Source organism: Podarcis vaucheri (assembly GCF_965113315.1).
Source record: "Podarcis vaucheri genome assembly, chromosome: 9".
In the NCBI taxonomy this organism is placed as follows: Eukaryota; Metazoa; Chordata; class Lepidosauria; order Squamata; family Lacertidae; genus Podarcis; species Podarcis vaucheri.
The window spans coordinates 30,616,336-30,630,625 of NC_138767.1; the positions used below are offsets into that span (position 1 = coordinate 30,616,336).

Here is a 14,290-nt window from a genome sequence, read left to right on the forward strand (position 1 = left end):
TATCCGATTCTTAACAGTCAGGAATTCCAATTTACTGACTTCTCAGGATCCAACCTTTTTAATAAGAGCTGTATATAAAATGAGGGATGTGTCTTGCAGTCAGCATGCGATAAGACGTGTCCCTCAGACCCTGTGTTGGGAAAGTTGTCTTTTTCAATTTCTTGGTGCCTGGGAAAGCAGCTTTTAAATTACAACAAAAGTTTGAATCATTGCATGGAGTCACTGGCCCCTCTGAGGGGGCTTTCTCTGTCTTCTTAAGAACAGACCACGCTCAGAGCCAGATGGTTCCTGTCTGCTGGCTTTATTCAATGCACTTCCTCCCACAGACGGGAGCCCTTTTGCCCTCCTTCCACCCCTCCTCTTTCAAGCATCCACCATGGAGTCTTTCTGTTTTGTGGCTGGAAATAATCTTTTATTGCCCAGTTGTTCGGAAGTGACCTTTTGCCCTTGATTAGATAGCACCAGGCTCTATCACCGGGTTGCTTTTGAGCTGGCAGTTGCTTTTTGTCTTTGCTGATCCGGTGTCAGGAAGAACAATGTAAAGGTTTGCAAAATTTTAGTTCAGCTAAGGCTCCATGTGGGATGGGAAGGGGTGGAGAGAGATGCTGGAATATTGCAGAGCAGCTTTTGTGGGCCACGATAAATCATGCGTGCGGGTTAAAGAATGGTACATTGCAAAGTAAAATCACATGCTTGGAGATATACGACGACCTCCTAGTAGATTGCCTTTTCCACCTTTCTGAAGAGTTAGGAGTTCTAATAAAAAAAAATCTGCAAGGAAAATGAAGAGAACGTACTTAGAATCAGTTTGCATATTTACTCGTAAGCAAGTCTCATTAATTTCAGTGGATCTAAATTCCAAGTAAGTGTGCTTGGAAAGATCTGGCTTAGTTGAACCCTTTTTCTCTTCTCCTTTCCCTTTTGGGTTTGCTTGAAAAAGACAAATTCGTAAAGTAAAAAGAGAGTGCAGAGGTGTCTTCATGGACTAATGGTAAAGATGGTGGCTGGTCTGCCATGGGACTGGTAGGGCCAGGCAGAATGCAGGAACAGGAATACAAGCACATAAATATCAATGTGACTATTTCATTCTGAAATCTGCTTCTCTCCTTCTGTTCTTCTATTTCCCCAGTCCTTCCATAACAATTGATTAATTTCTCATCTTCATCCAATTTTGGATTATCTTCCATTAACCCCCTCACCAGTAATACCTGCATCCAGATCAATACAAACTGTGACATCTGCAGCATGGATGGAGAATCTGTGTCCCTCCATTGCTGGACTACAAATCCCATCACCTCTAACTACTGGCCATGGTAGCTAGTACTGATGGAAGTTGTAGTCCAACGTTATCTGGAGGGTCACTGGTCTGGCCTACAGGCTTTTTACTGTCCTCTCAAGCCTTAAGTGATAAGTATAGTTCAGCATTCCCCAACCTAGTGCCCTCTAGATATTTGGACTTCAGCTTCTGTCACAGGCCATGCTGGCTAAGACTTATGGGAGTTGTAGTGCAAAACATCTGGAAGGGTACTAGGATGGGGAAGGCTCATCCTGGTCTATTGCGGTCCCTGTAGCAAAGACTTAATGTTTATAAAGTGAAAGCAGATGCCTCATTATAAAACAGATTTTAAATCAAATGATCGTGTCTAGTTTATGCCAAACAAACAAGCCCCCAAAAGGGGTGCCACTGCACTTCAATAAATGTTCTACAAACTGGAAGCAGATTACCATCTGCTTAAATAGCATTAGCTGGCTTTAAAGAGGCAATCTGCTTACTTAAATAAAAAAATAATGACTGGTCCAGACTGAACCATTATCCTTGGTAATTTGGTGAACTCAGGAGGTGTCATTAAATAGCACCAAGTTGGGAAATTCAGCTGTCACATAAGACTAAACTCTGTAAACAAATGTAATCTTCCTTGTCAAATTAAGAAAATGAACCCCACTGCATTGCCCTGTGTCATATCTTACCTGATGAAAAATTCTGGAAAACACAAAAGCTTGCCATGATATTGTTGCATTCTGGTTAATCCTAATACAGTATATTGCCCAACTGTGGATTTTGGAAATCTCTTGCAAGTTTCTATTTTGACAAAAACACCCTTGTATGGAAACAAAGTAAGCAGAGCGGCTGAGATACATAGTACTCTAAGCAGCAAACTTTTACTGCAGTGCTTGCTCTTTTCCTTATTTTGAAATATATGGAATGTCCCAGTGAAATAAGTAAATGTGTACATAAGGGATAAGCTCCCGCCCTTTTGCATCCCTCAGCTCTTTTCACCCTTTGATATTTGTAGGCTTTGTAAAAACTGTGTTGCATTTCCCCCCTCTGTTTCAGCAATGAGGGCAAATTAAGAGGAAACCGATTTAGCCAGAAGTGCAGTAGCTTAGCAATATGCTGATGGTAGCTATATATTGGTGCAGTTAGACATGGTTTATTGCTCTTGTTAAGACCCATCAGGGTGGAAAAAGCTTTTTGTCCCGGTACATAATTTGCCATTTTAATTTAAGAATCATTACCTTTCAAGTGTTTTGTGAATTCAAATGGTACACATTTCTTTCCAAGGCTGACTTTTCTCAGAGGGAGTTGCCCTGCTGAAATTTTCCTGTGCTAATGTTTTCATTCATGTTGAGAAGGGCTTCCTTCCATCCTAAAAAATAAAGTCCTCAAATTAACACCGGACAACTGGCGTCTCCCCCCTCCCCAATATCTCCCTTGATGTAGCCAGAGCAAAGAAGCCAATGACGTTTAAGTCAATGCTATTTCATCTTTCCATACCCGAGATCTTCTCCCAACCTATATCATGTGACCTACTTTTAACTGGTATTTGAATTGAAAAACAGTAATTTTCAATGATAGCTTTTAAAATAATTTCTAACATACTCCAAACTGACATAATTTTAACAGTAGTTCTAACTTCTTTTTAAAAGTCTTTGTTTAATAGAACACCAGGGCAAAGCGGCAAAAAGACCTTCCTTTCACACTATTACTAATTCATTCAGGCACACATCCATCTGTGATGAGGGAGAGTGAGGCCTTTATCTGAAAGACTGAAACTCATTGGTTCACCCTTCTAAGAATATGGCACTCTCTTCAGGGAGCTCCAGGTTCAGCCATGAACTTTTTTGGGTGGATGGGATTCAGAAACGTAGTTTATCTAAACATGTTTGGTGTATCTACCATTTTTCTCATGCCCAATTCCATACTTGCTACTGACCTTCCTTGGATAGATAGTGGGAGGAGCTGGGATCCAACCCACAGCATTTCTCAGAGGAAATGTGTCCTCTGATAGGTGTCCTCTCCTAAACCCAAGAACATGGTAAACTCAATCTACTTCATCCCAAGGAGACACAGTTGAAATGATGGCAGCATAGCTTGGGTTCTAGACAGCAAATGGGGTGCAAAGGATGAACGTTTATAAAGAATGGACTACTACCAGTTTCACCCCATTCCCACAAAGAGGAGTTGAGGCCTTCAGTTTACGAAGCCCTCATGTACATGCTGTGGCAAGTTACCTCAAACTTACATTAAGTGTCTGTAATTGTGCTCTCGCTCAAACACAACTCCAATACAACCTCATAATTTAATCTAAAAGAATAGATTCCAGTGACATTTTGTTGGGAGTGGCCTGCTTCTAGCTTGGTTTGGCACCATTCAGTCACTGGATAGAGAAGAAGCTCAACTGCCTTGCCTTCAGAATGCCACAGTTGCTCTCCTCAGAAACATTGCCCATTAGAAAACACGGCCAGTAGCCATGATTGCTCTGCTTTGTCTCCACCTTTGGAAGCCTCTGAATAACAGTTGCTGTGAATCACAGGCAGAGAGGGTGCTATTATACTCAGATCCTGCCTGTGGGCTTTCCATATGGATCTCACTGGCCACTGTGAGAACAGGATGCTGGACTTGATTTGCCTTATCCAATAAGGCTCATGTTCTTATTGGAGATGAAGATAGCAAGAATCGCCCAGGATTCTACTTTCAACACAATAGTAAAGAGGATACTGCCTCTGAGCATGTTTTGAGTGCTTTCCCTTACCACCGAGTAACTGCTGCAATGTTTGAGATCTTAAAGCAAGTACATGACCTCCAACAGTGCTCAAACTAAGGCAAAAGGATTCCCCCTCTCCCCATAATTTAAACCTTAACACAAATCAAAATCAAAATACTCCTTTGCACAGCTCTGCAAGGTCCTAATATTGCTAGGACTCTCTTCTAGGCAGGGTCTGTGATGCCCTTATCCTTTGGCAGCCTGACTTTTTTTCTGGGAAGTCAACACCTTCACAAGATTAACATACATTAGCCATCATGTTTCAGTATTTCCTTTTTTCTGTATGCATAGCTATTAGATGTGTGTGGAAAAAAAAGTCATGCGTATCAAAAGGCCTATTTGCATGAGAATTTCCAGTGGAAATGTCCTGTGACCTTTTTCTTGTCTGGGGTGGCTAATCCTATTTGAAATTCCTGCCATGCTCCTACAGAAGGTCAGCTCGGTTGTGAATCAAACTGCACCTGCTGCCACTGCTGTGCCTCATCTTCCTCCGCAGGAGATTCAAGAAAAACACCAGTGTCCAAGTACTCAAGAATAATAATAATAATAATCATTGAGTGCATTTGATTTTTAAATTTTCATTTTATTAAAAAGCCTTTAAGAAACAGTGGTGTGTTTATGAGAAAGCTGAGTTACAGAGCAGGGCTTCCCTCATCTTGCATGTTTATAATTAACTGCGGGTGCAATCTGACTGGAATGTATGGGAGCTGCTTGAGAGCAGGGCAGCGTGTTTTGTATTATTGCGGGGATTACGCAGCCTTTAAGAAAACACCTCGCCCTGCCCCCTCTTCCATAGCAGGGTGTCAGCTTGGCCCTGTGGGAAATCCCTCTCTGTGGGGTTGCATGTAGCACACTGGTAAAGTGTAGGCATCCTTTCAGTGAAATGCTGAAGAGTTACACTAGACAATACTGAGCCAGAACAAATGCTCTCACCTGGGACACAGACTAAACACTCCTTCCTGCCTCTCACCCAAGAAGGGCATTTTTCCATGGTGGGGTGGACTCTCACTCAAGGCACATGAAACCACTTTTCACTTGGACCACATTCAGTCTCTCACCCTGGAAACGGCCTAAAGGAAAACACAACAGCACCCCCCCCCCGAGAAAGGACACCATGCCACGCACGAAACCATTTCCAGTAAAAGGCATTTTAATAATCTTAATCCTACCCTTCATACCTCACCTCCACTATCCCCATCAGGCTGTCCTTATACTCTCCTTTCCCCAGCACCAGTGGAAGGTGCACTGGCTCGGGGAGTATCCTGAACAGCTGCAGCCACTCAGGCAGATGACCTACAATAGGCATAGGGAAACTTGGCCCTCCAGATGTTTTGGGACTACAACTCCCATCATCCCTGACCACTGGTCTTGTTAGCTAGGGATGATGGGAGTTGTAGTCCCAAAACATCTGGAGGCCCGAGTTTGCCTATGCTTGGCTTACAACCTCAGCGGAACCTAATCCTGAGGTAAATGCTTCCCAGAAACATGAGCTTAGAGATGGTAGCTTCTTCAAGAGGGCAGGGGGTTGAGTGCTAGCCAGTACCTCTCCCCACTCTTCCTCTCCCAGCCAATTGCCTCTCTCCAGCCTCCTGGTGCTGCCATTGGGGGTTGCCCAGTTGGTAGTGACTGACCCGTAACAGGGCCTTATCAGTGGTGGCTCCCCATTTGTGGAATGCCCTCCCATCATTCTGCTTCATTCTTAATATTTAGGGAAATTAAAAAAAACACCTTTCCTGTTTACCCAGGGATTTGATGGCCGAAAGGTCTGTCCTTGGTAACCGTGAAATCTTTAGTTTTGAGAATAAGTGATTCCTTTTAGGAGGTTGGTTTTAACTGGTTTTAGAAGTTTTAATTACATTGTTTTAGCATTGACATATTTTCCACCATGGGCTCCTTGGGAGGAAGTGTGTGGCATAATTTCTTTCTAAATACATCTCATCGCAGTGGGAAAGTGACCATGGGTACTTTCTCAGCCTGCTGTCCAGGTCCAGGTATGGGCAACTTCAAGGCCCCCTTCTTTTAAAAAATATTTAAACTGGAGTTCTACTAAACCACCCTTCAAATAAAACAGGAACAGGGAAACATTGGCCCCCCAGAAGTTGCTGAACTATAATTCCCATCAGCTACATGGGTAATGGTCAGAGATGATGGGAGCTGTAGTTCAATAACATCTGGAGAAGGTTTCCCACACCTGAAAAAGAGGTTGAGAAAGAGGATGGCCCTCTGCCAGCCCTTCAAACAGAGCAGTATCCTTCGTAAAACAGGATGCACATCCTCCCTAAACATGGGGACTATACCAGTAGCTCTGACCCCCTTCTTCATCTAGCCCAAAGATACACTGAGTTTCAGGTGGCAGTGGTGGGGCCCTTTTCAACACTTCTGCTTGTATATGATTGACAGAAACAAAAGCAAAACACCATGGTGATAGTTGTTAATTATTTCTAGGATGCCTGCATTAACTAGGCCCTGTTCATAAATAAATATAAGATGTCCCTGCAGTCTAAAAGACAAGACACACAAGGCAAGAATATCAGGGAGATCAGTTTCATCATGCCAGAACAAAAGGCACAGTTGCTAATTGGTACATATCTTTATCTATATCATCTATATATATATCTCCAGTTGAAGCATGGCTGATCTTCCCATGCTGGGATTCTTGTTAGGATGGACTTGGTAGAATTCCCTTCAGCGCAAGATATTTGATATAAGATAAGTTGGTTTGCTTGGCAAATATCTTTTTCCCCAATTCCCCCCAACATATTACTAGATTTCATATTATATTCATTTAAAACAAATCCCCCAAACAGATAACCTTATTGTATTTCCACCAATAGAGTACACTTTCTATAAAAATCACACTGGGTTGCTCAGCTGACTTTTCTTCCCTTCTTGATAGTGGGGCCAGCAGAGACAATGTGTCTGAGCCCCAGAATTTATCTGCATTGCCGAGCACTGTAGTAAAAGCAAAGGCTAGCTTCCTTTTATTGGAAGCATTTGATGAGCTTCGATGGCAATTCAAGGGGAAGTTAAAGGGGAAAGTGCCATTGGTGATTGCAGCAATATGCTAATAGTGGTGTGTTAAGGTATAAGCGGCCACACCATAAAACATCCGGAGGCAGAGCTGTTTTTCCTCCTGGATTGCTCCAGCTAGAAGCGTCGTTTCCTGCTTTTGCTTATGCTAACGAGATTTACAGCCTGACCTATCTAAAGGGCTTTGGGTCAGGTAAAAGCTATTGTACAGTAACATTTATGGGTAAATTCCACTTCTGGAAGAAGCTTAGGGCCTCTTTGGATGCTCAAACAAAGAGGGAAGAGTTGAAATGCAAGTGACCCTTGCTTCTGGGTTTCACAGGAAGTGAAAGATGGACATCTCCGGGAGATGTGATTTTATCCCCCTGTGATGAAAGAACACATGTTTCCCCCCACAGGGAATTTGTTGCACCTCCTTCCTTCAAATGAGACCCTGGCATTTCCTTCAAATGCCTGGGGGTTTAGTTTTGGATGTGGGGAGGGCAGTAGTTTAAAAGTGTTGTGAAGTAATTTACATGGGAAAGTGTGACTTTCTCTCTCTTTCTCATCTCCCCTTTGTTTAAAATGTTTCATGAAGCTTCCAGTCCTTATTCTGATACCTGCGATCTGTTCCTAATTGTGAGTACGCTGGAATTTCTCTCTCTCTTTTCGGAAGGGTAACTGTTTTGAGAGGAGTAGTCCTGAGAGTCTCTTAGAAGAAAATGACAACAAAGGGTTGTATCCAACATGTTATACTTACGAGTCATCAAATGCATGATAAATAAAAGTATACCATTGTGCTGCAAAGTCATATGATAGCCATCTTAAATCTTGTATAGCTGTGAAACTGCAACAACCTCCAAGTTCAAATGGTAAAGCCATTTGACATCTTTCCTTGAGGAATACAGTTGTACCTTGGATCCTGAACGCCTTGGTATTTGGACATTTTGGCTCCCGAACACCGCAAACTCGGAAGCGATTGATCCTGTTTGTGAACGTTCTTTGGAACCCAAATGTCCAACGGGGCTTCTGCGGTTTCTGATTGGCTGCAGGAAGCTGGAGCCAATCAGACGCTGCTCTGGTTTCTGAATGCTTTGGGAGTCGAACAGACTTTTGGAATGGATTCTGTTCGACTTCCAAGGTACGACTTTACAAAGATTGGTACTCCATGAAGCATGGGGCTCTTTGAGCATTGAATTGCCGCCCAACTGAGCCTGCACTGAAAGTGAGAGCAACAACTCATTACATTCAGACTTTGGAGCAGCGCTGCTGAGTATGACTGTAAACCTTTGGAGAAGATAACAATTATTATATAACATCTATTTATATCACAAGACCAAGCAATTCTTCTGGGTTTATGTCCTGTTGGATAGGATCCAGTTTTGTACTTTTTTTTTACCACCTCTATTCTTACTATGAGCCCCATGCTTTTTACCCAGACAGATAAGAAATCTTTCCTTCCCTCTCTCCCTTTATTAAAAGCACACACATACAAACAATATTTTTTAAAAAACAACCTTTATTTACAATAGCTAAAAACAAACACAGTTGTCCTATAGCAGGAGTGGGGCAAAAATTCTGCTGCCATTTATTGCCTGAAAACAAACCAAGTCTTTTGCAGCCTCCCTGAGAGCAGTAGCAAAAACCTAACTATGCAAAAGCTAGTAAGATCAAGCTTTAGGAGGGGAAGAGGTAGAAACAGAATGATGCATGAGGTCTTTGATGCTACAGAGTGCAGTCACATGTCTAAGCGCAAAAAATAAAACAAACCCATCATGACAGGATGAGAAACCAACTTTTGAATAGCTGTTTTAAGTCAAAGTGTGTACCTTCTGGACTGAACTGTCTTGAATTCAGCACCTTCTTGGTTCAAAACTTTCTTAAGATACAATGATTGGGCATCCACAACTGAACCACATCCACGCTTCTCCATTTTTATAATTTTTTTATTAAGTTCTTGAAAAGTTTTTATACATATAAAACATAGTGATTTCAAACATTAAAATACAGAGTGCTTTCAAACTCTTACACCTCCTTCCATCCCTCCATGGGTTCCATCTTTAAGATTAAATTTACTGCATCTTTTACCCTTATCTAGCTATTATATAACCATAATTATGATTAAATCAATTCCACATTACAAGTGTCTTTACATCCCTGCCAAAGATTTTAACTATTTATAGTGGTCTTTTAAGTAAATTACGTATGTATTCCTGTCTTTAGAAAATACTTGATCTTCCTGGTTTCCAAACTTCCTTGTCAGTTTCGCCATTTCCGCATAGTCCATCAGTTTCATCTGCCATTCTTTTGTTGGTATTTCTCCTTCCTGCCATCTCTGGGCTAGTAGCCTAGTAAAAAGGCTTCTGGTTTTTTTAACAAATGTATTCTTAAACATTTTTTAAAAACTCATTATATATCATTTCCCAGAAAGCCTTTACCAATTTACATGTCTATCACATATGGTAAAAAGTACCCTATTTCTCTTTACATTTCCAACATGGTTTAGAACTTGTTTAGTACATTTTAGCAATTTTACTCGGTGTTAGATACCAGCAATGCATCATTTTCATATAATTTTCTTCCAATGAACAGCATGTAGTAAATTTTATTTCCTCTTTCCATAACTTTTCCCAGGATGAAAGTTGGATATTATATCCAAAGTCCTTAGCCCAGTGTATCACCACTGCCTTAAAGAAGAAATCAACACATCCGTACTTCTGGGCATTTGGCTGCATGCATATGCTGAATCCCTCTACAATGTCCCTGTGAATGGCAACGGGATTTTTTCACAGTGTCTTTGGGAGGTAGATTTCACCATATTGCAAGAGCTGCAGAGAGATTTGATGGTAAATGATTACCAACTGATTATTTTGTGTGTCTGAATGCCTTCTTTTTCCGAAGCACAATTTTAAACATATTTATTTATTTCATAAAATGTATACACCCCTTGATTGCTTTTTTAAAAAAAACACCCACCCATGAAGCAGTTTGCAAAAAGATACCTACCAGTTCAAAAACATGTCAAAGTGCAAGTAGATAAATAGGTACCACTCTGGCGGGAAGGTAAACGGCGTTTCCTTGTGCTGCTCTGGTTTCACCAGAAGCGGTTTAGTCACGCTGGCCACATGACCCGGAAAAACTGTCTGCAGACAAACATTGGCTCCCTCAGCCAGTAAAGCGAGATGAGCACCGCAACCCCAGAGTTGTCCGTGACTGGACTTAACTATCAGGGGTCCTTTACCTTTAACTTTTTTACCCTTTCAGTAAATCTAGGCACTTTGCGAGAGCAGTAAGCAATTGCAAATAGAGCCTTCTGTAACCTGCTTTGGTATATTTTTTATTATATAGCAGTATATCAATAAACAACAACAGCAAAATAAAGGCAGATGAGGAGGATTTGCTGTGAAATCCTGCTGAATGCCATAACCCTGCAAACCCTTTCAGCTGTTGAGTCTAGGCCACTGGGCTTAGTCTAGTGAGTCATTAGAGCAGCTTGTAAATCGCTTGCTGTTGGCTGGGGTGGGGGGGTTGAAAAGTTAAGGACACTGGAGGTGCTGTGGAGTACATGGCCTCATTAGCATTTCAATGAGACCTGCTTGTTGACTCTGTGCCCAGTGCTTGGGCAGCTCCCATCAGAATCCGTCTTTGTTGGTTTTAGCTCCGGTCAAGTCCACTTGCTGCAAGAGGGGAGTTAGGCACATTTAGTTTGTTTAGTCAGGCAGAACACTCAACAGGAAGGAAGGCAGGGACGAAGGAGGAAGGGGATTCTCGGGCCTTGCCATTGTCTGGGCAACAGGGCTTAAGCGGCCGCCAATGATTTTTTTAGTCTATAAGGTGCACTTCAATCCCTCACAAATCCTCTCAGTGTGGAGCAAGAGAGAGCACAGACATGGACAGATGGTGCAAAAAACCCTTTGTTTTTGTCTTAAATGAGGAAGGGGGGTATTTTGTCTTCTTTCAACCATTTAAGGTAGCCTTCTCCTTGAATTCTTTCCTTACCCATGTCTTTGTCTGAGAGATGGGAAGACAATTCATTGGCCAACTTGATAAGCAAGAAGTTTTATTTCTGGACTGGACCACATTCTGCCCCCGCTCCTCACCCCCTACCCGCTGGGCATAAATCTGCAGTGTGTGTTTTAACCTGGCAAACCTACACACACAACAAGTTGGTGGAGCTTTGCCTGGCATTAAGTTGCGGTTTTCAGAATAGTGTTACCTGCTAAATTTCTGCCTGTGACCACAGGAGGCCCCCAGGAAGGAAATGGGTACCTAGACCCCCCAATTATTGGGCAAAGACTAAGAAGGAAATGGTCCTCTTCACCCACTTTCTATGCGTGTTTCTATGCCTGGGTATGTTTTATTGGTGTGCAATAAATACTTTTGTTTCTGTCACTGACTAAGGATGTTGCATGCTTTACGTAAGGTGGAGGGGAAGGGATAGCTTCCCAATGCTTTCTGCTGACTCTTTTTGAGGGCTGATTTAGAAATGGTGTTGATTCAGCTTACAAGGGACTCTTATTCAAGTATACTTTATCAAAATGATTGTGGGCTCTTTTTTAAAAAAGAGTATTTGTGCATTTGTGTGTGTGAAAATAGACAGGGCCGCTGGTTCTTGAAGCCCGATGAGAATTTCCTAGAAGTGGCTCTTTCGGCTGGAAATGAGAAATTTGTCATTCCCTAGAGAAAGCATTGTAAGTTATTTAAGAAAGAAAGGGGAAAAAATCCCTTCGGATGTCGAGCCATTGGAACACATCCTGTGCTTTCACTCTGAAATGGGGTTAGTCAGCTGTCAACAAGTGACCCATTTTCCCAGCTGTTGTTGAATGCATTTAACCATGACTATGCTTAGACTCGATGTCACTCAAAAGAATTGTTAGCAATGCAGAGAGAAAATAGAGCCCAAGCCTAGTCTAGTCAAACATTAACTTTCCACCAATACTCAAAAGACAGGTGGTGATTAAAAGAGTATACTATTTAAAAGGCAAAATAATCTGAAGAATAGTGTATTTTTTTAATAAAAAAAGTATTTCAAAACAAATTCCATAAATATTGGGCAGTAGCAGAGTAATAAAACTTTGAATAATGAATAAATACAATGTATATAGTATACAGTATTTATATAAACATAGGTACTCATTTTTTATAACAAGGAAACCACTTAAATAAAGTTAAATAAAAAGCCTGTAGTTATCCTGGTGGTTTTTATTTACCACAGAGAAATACCCTATGCATTTGTCAATAACCAGATTGTATCTAGTTTTTATGAATTAGGAAATGAGAGCCAGTTATTCCTGAAATTCTTCACACAAATTTCATGAGTTTGGCCATTTCTTTAAAAAACCCAAAACTTTATCAATCACTCTTTCAACGTTGAGGGAGCACAATCCCACCTTTTTGTGCTATCAGCATCCATGCTGCTGTTTACAAGTTCCCCGTTAGCTCTTTGCTATTAGGGTTCATTTGATTCCTAGAAGTATCCTGTGAAGAATGGTCCACTAGGGCAAATGGGGCACTGCCCCACCAAACTCACTCCACCACTGGCCTACCTTCTTACTTTCCGTCCAAGGGAGGAGTGGCATTTCTCACATTGCTGCCACTGTGGAACTTGACAGAGATGAGGATGGGGGCAAAAGTAGAATTAGTCAGTTCTGCCTCCGGCGCCACCTACTGTTGGCCTCCATGCCTGGCACTCCACCACTCCCAATGGGACCAGCCACCACTGTAAGTATCCCAGTAGAGTTGTCATATGATCAAATTGTACATTTTGAGAACATTAGAGGTGGTCCGAATATCTGTTTTTATATAAAAGTACTTTATTATTGGACGGTGCCACCAAGGATGGTCAGTATCTTCTTTCTGCAATCCACATGAAGGCAGGCAACTTCACTGCCCATGGACTGAACCTAAGTGCAGCATCCTTTTTTCACGGTCGCCAACCAGATGCCCATGGCAAGCCCTCTAGTGATTTCCTCACTTGGCAGTTCCCAGGAACTGGTATTCAGAGTCATGTTCCCTCCAAGAGCAAAGTTGTTGTGTCTAGTGGCCATTGACAACCATCTATTTGGATGGCCTTAAAAGAAGACTAGTCAAATTCGTAGAATATAAGGCTATCACTACATCTAGTAGGAGTTAATTCCATAACTTGACTATGTGCTGAGTCTACCCTTTGTCTACCCTGAAACTCCCAACATTCAACTTCCATTGATGGTTCTGGGTTCTGGTATTATGAGAGAGGAAGTGGGACTTTCCTTTACCTTCTTTCTCCACAACATGCATAATTTTACACATCCTCTATCATGTATGTCTCCCCTTTTTCATCTCTCCCCCCATCTGAAAATCCCCAAACATTAGTTGGTTTGTTTATTTACATTACTAAGCTGCATAATATTTTCCAAATCTCCAAGAGTCTAAGTGGTTGTAACCTTTCCTCATAGGGGTGTTGTCCAACCCCTTGATCATTCCGGTTGCCCTTTTCTGAACCTTTTCCAACTCTACAAAATCCTTTCTGAGCTGAGGCACCCAGAACTGTACACAGTCTCTGAAGTGAGGTCGCACAACAGATTTGCATAACAGCATTATGATATTGGGAATTTAATTGTCAACCCCCTTTCCTAGCGATCCCTCCTATGGCATTTGCCATCTTCATAGCTGCTACACACTGGGTTGACATCTTCATTTGTCTCTCCAATAGGACCCTGAGGTGTCTGCTTGGTCAGTCACTGTCTGTTCAAATCTCATGAGCGTATATACTTTATTGATTGATTGATTGATTGATTGCTACAATGCACATCACTTTACACTTGCATACTTTGACTTGCAGTTTCCCATTTTATCCCCCATTCCCTCAGTTCAGAAAGATCCTTTTGGAGTTCTGCTGCAGCTCCTTTTTCTTTTAACCACATTTGTATCACCCACATATTTGACTTTTTAACATGTTCATGAAACCGCGGGTCCCAACCCCCTTGGGGATATCAATTTATACACCTTTCCATTGGGAGAACTAACTTCTTGATCCACTCAGCTGTCTGGGAAATAGGAGTGAATGCCACATCTTCCTCTGTTTGCAAAAGCAACTTGTCATTCATTGTTTTGTGGTGCAATGTTAGACATACCTGTTCTAGATAGCACCATATTGTATGCAGCATATTAACTTGGTTTCCTTCTGGACTCCAAGGATGGTCATGGTTTTTGAACCTGTGCCGACATATGGATTCTTAGAACTACCATGTGTTCCT

At 41.8% G+C, this 14,290-nt stretch overlaps 2 long non-coding RNA genes across 3 annotated transcripts in view; one reads left to right on the top strand and one right to left on the bottom strand.

Annotated features, from left to right (window-relative positions):
• Window positions 1-14,290, top strand: part of LOC309540341 — a 157,148-nt gene that overhangs the window by 7,780 nt on the left and 135,078 nt on the right. The gene's annotated exons all lie outside the window — the stretch shown is intronic.
• LOC309540792 lies at window positions 286-8,109 on the bottom strand. 2 transcript variants are annotated; one of them, XR_014223499.1, is made up of 5 exons: window positions 7,849-8,049; window positions 7,676-7,766; window positions 4,980-5,116; window positions 2,518-2,648; window positions 286-771 (listed from the first exon to the last, which is right to left on the bottom strand). It is a non-coding gene; the product is annotated as an uncharacterized lncRNA (long non-coding RNA). The 2 variants fall into 2 exon arrangements; XR_014223500.1 differs by lacking the exon at window positions 286-771 and adding an exon at window positions 1,055-1,208 and having other exon boundaries at window positions 7,849-8,109.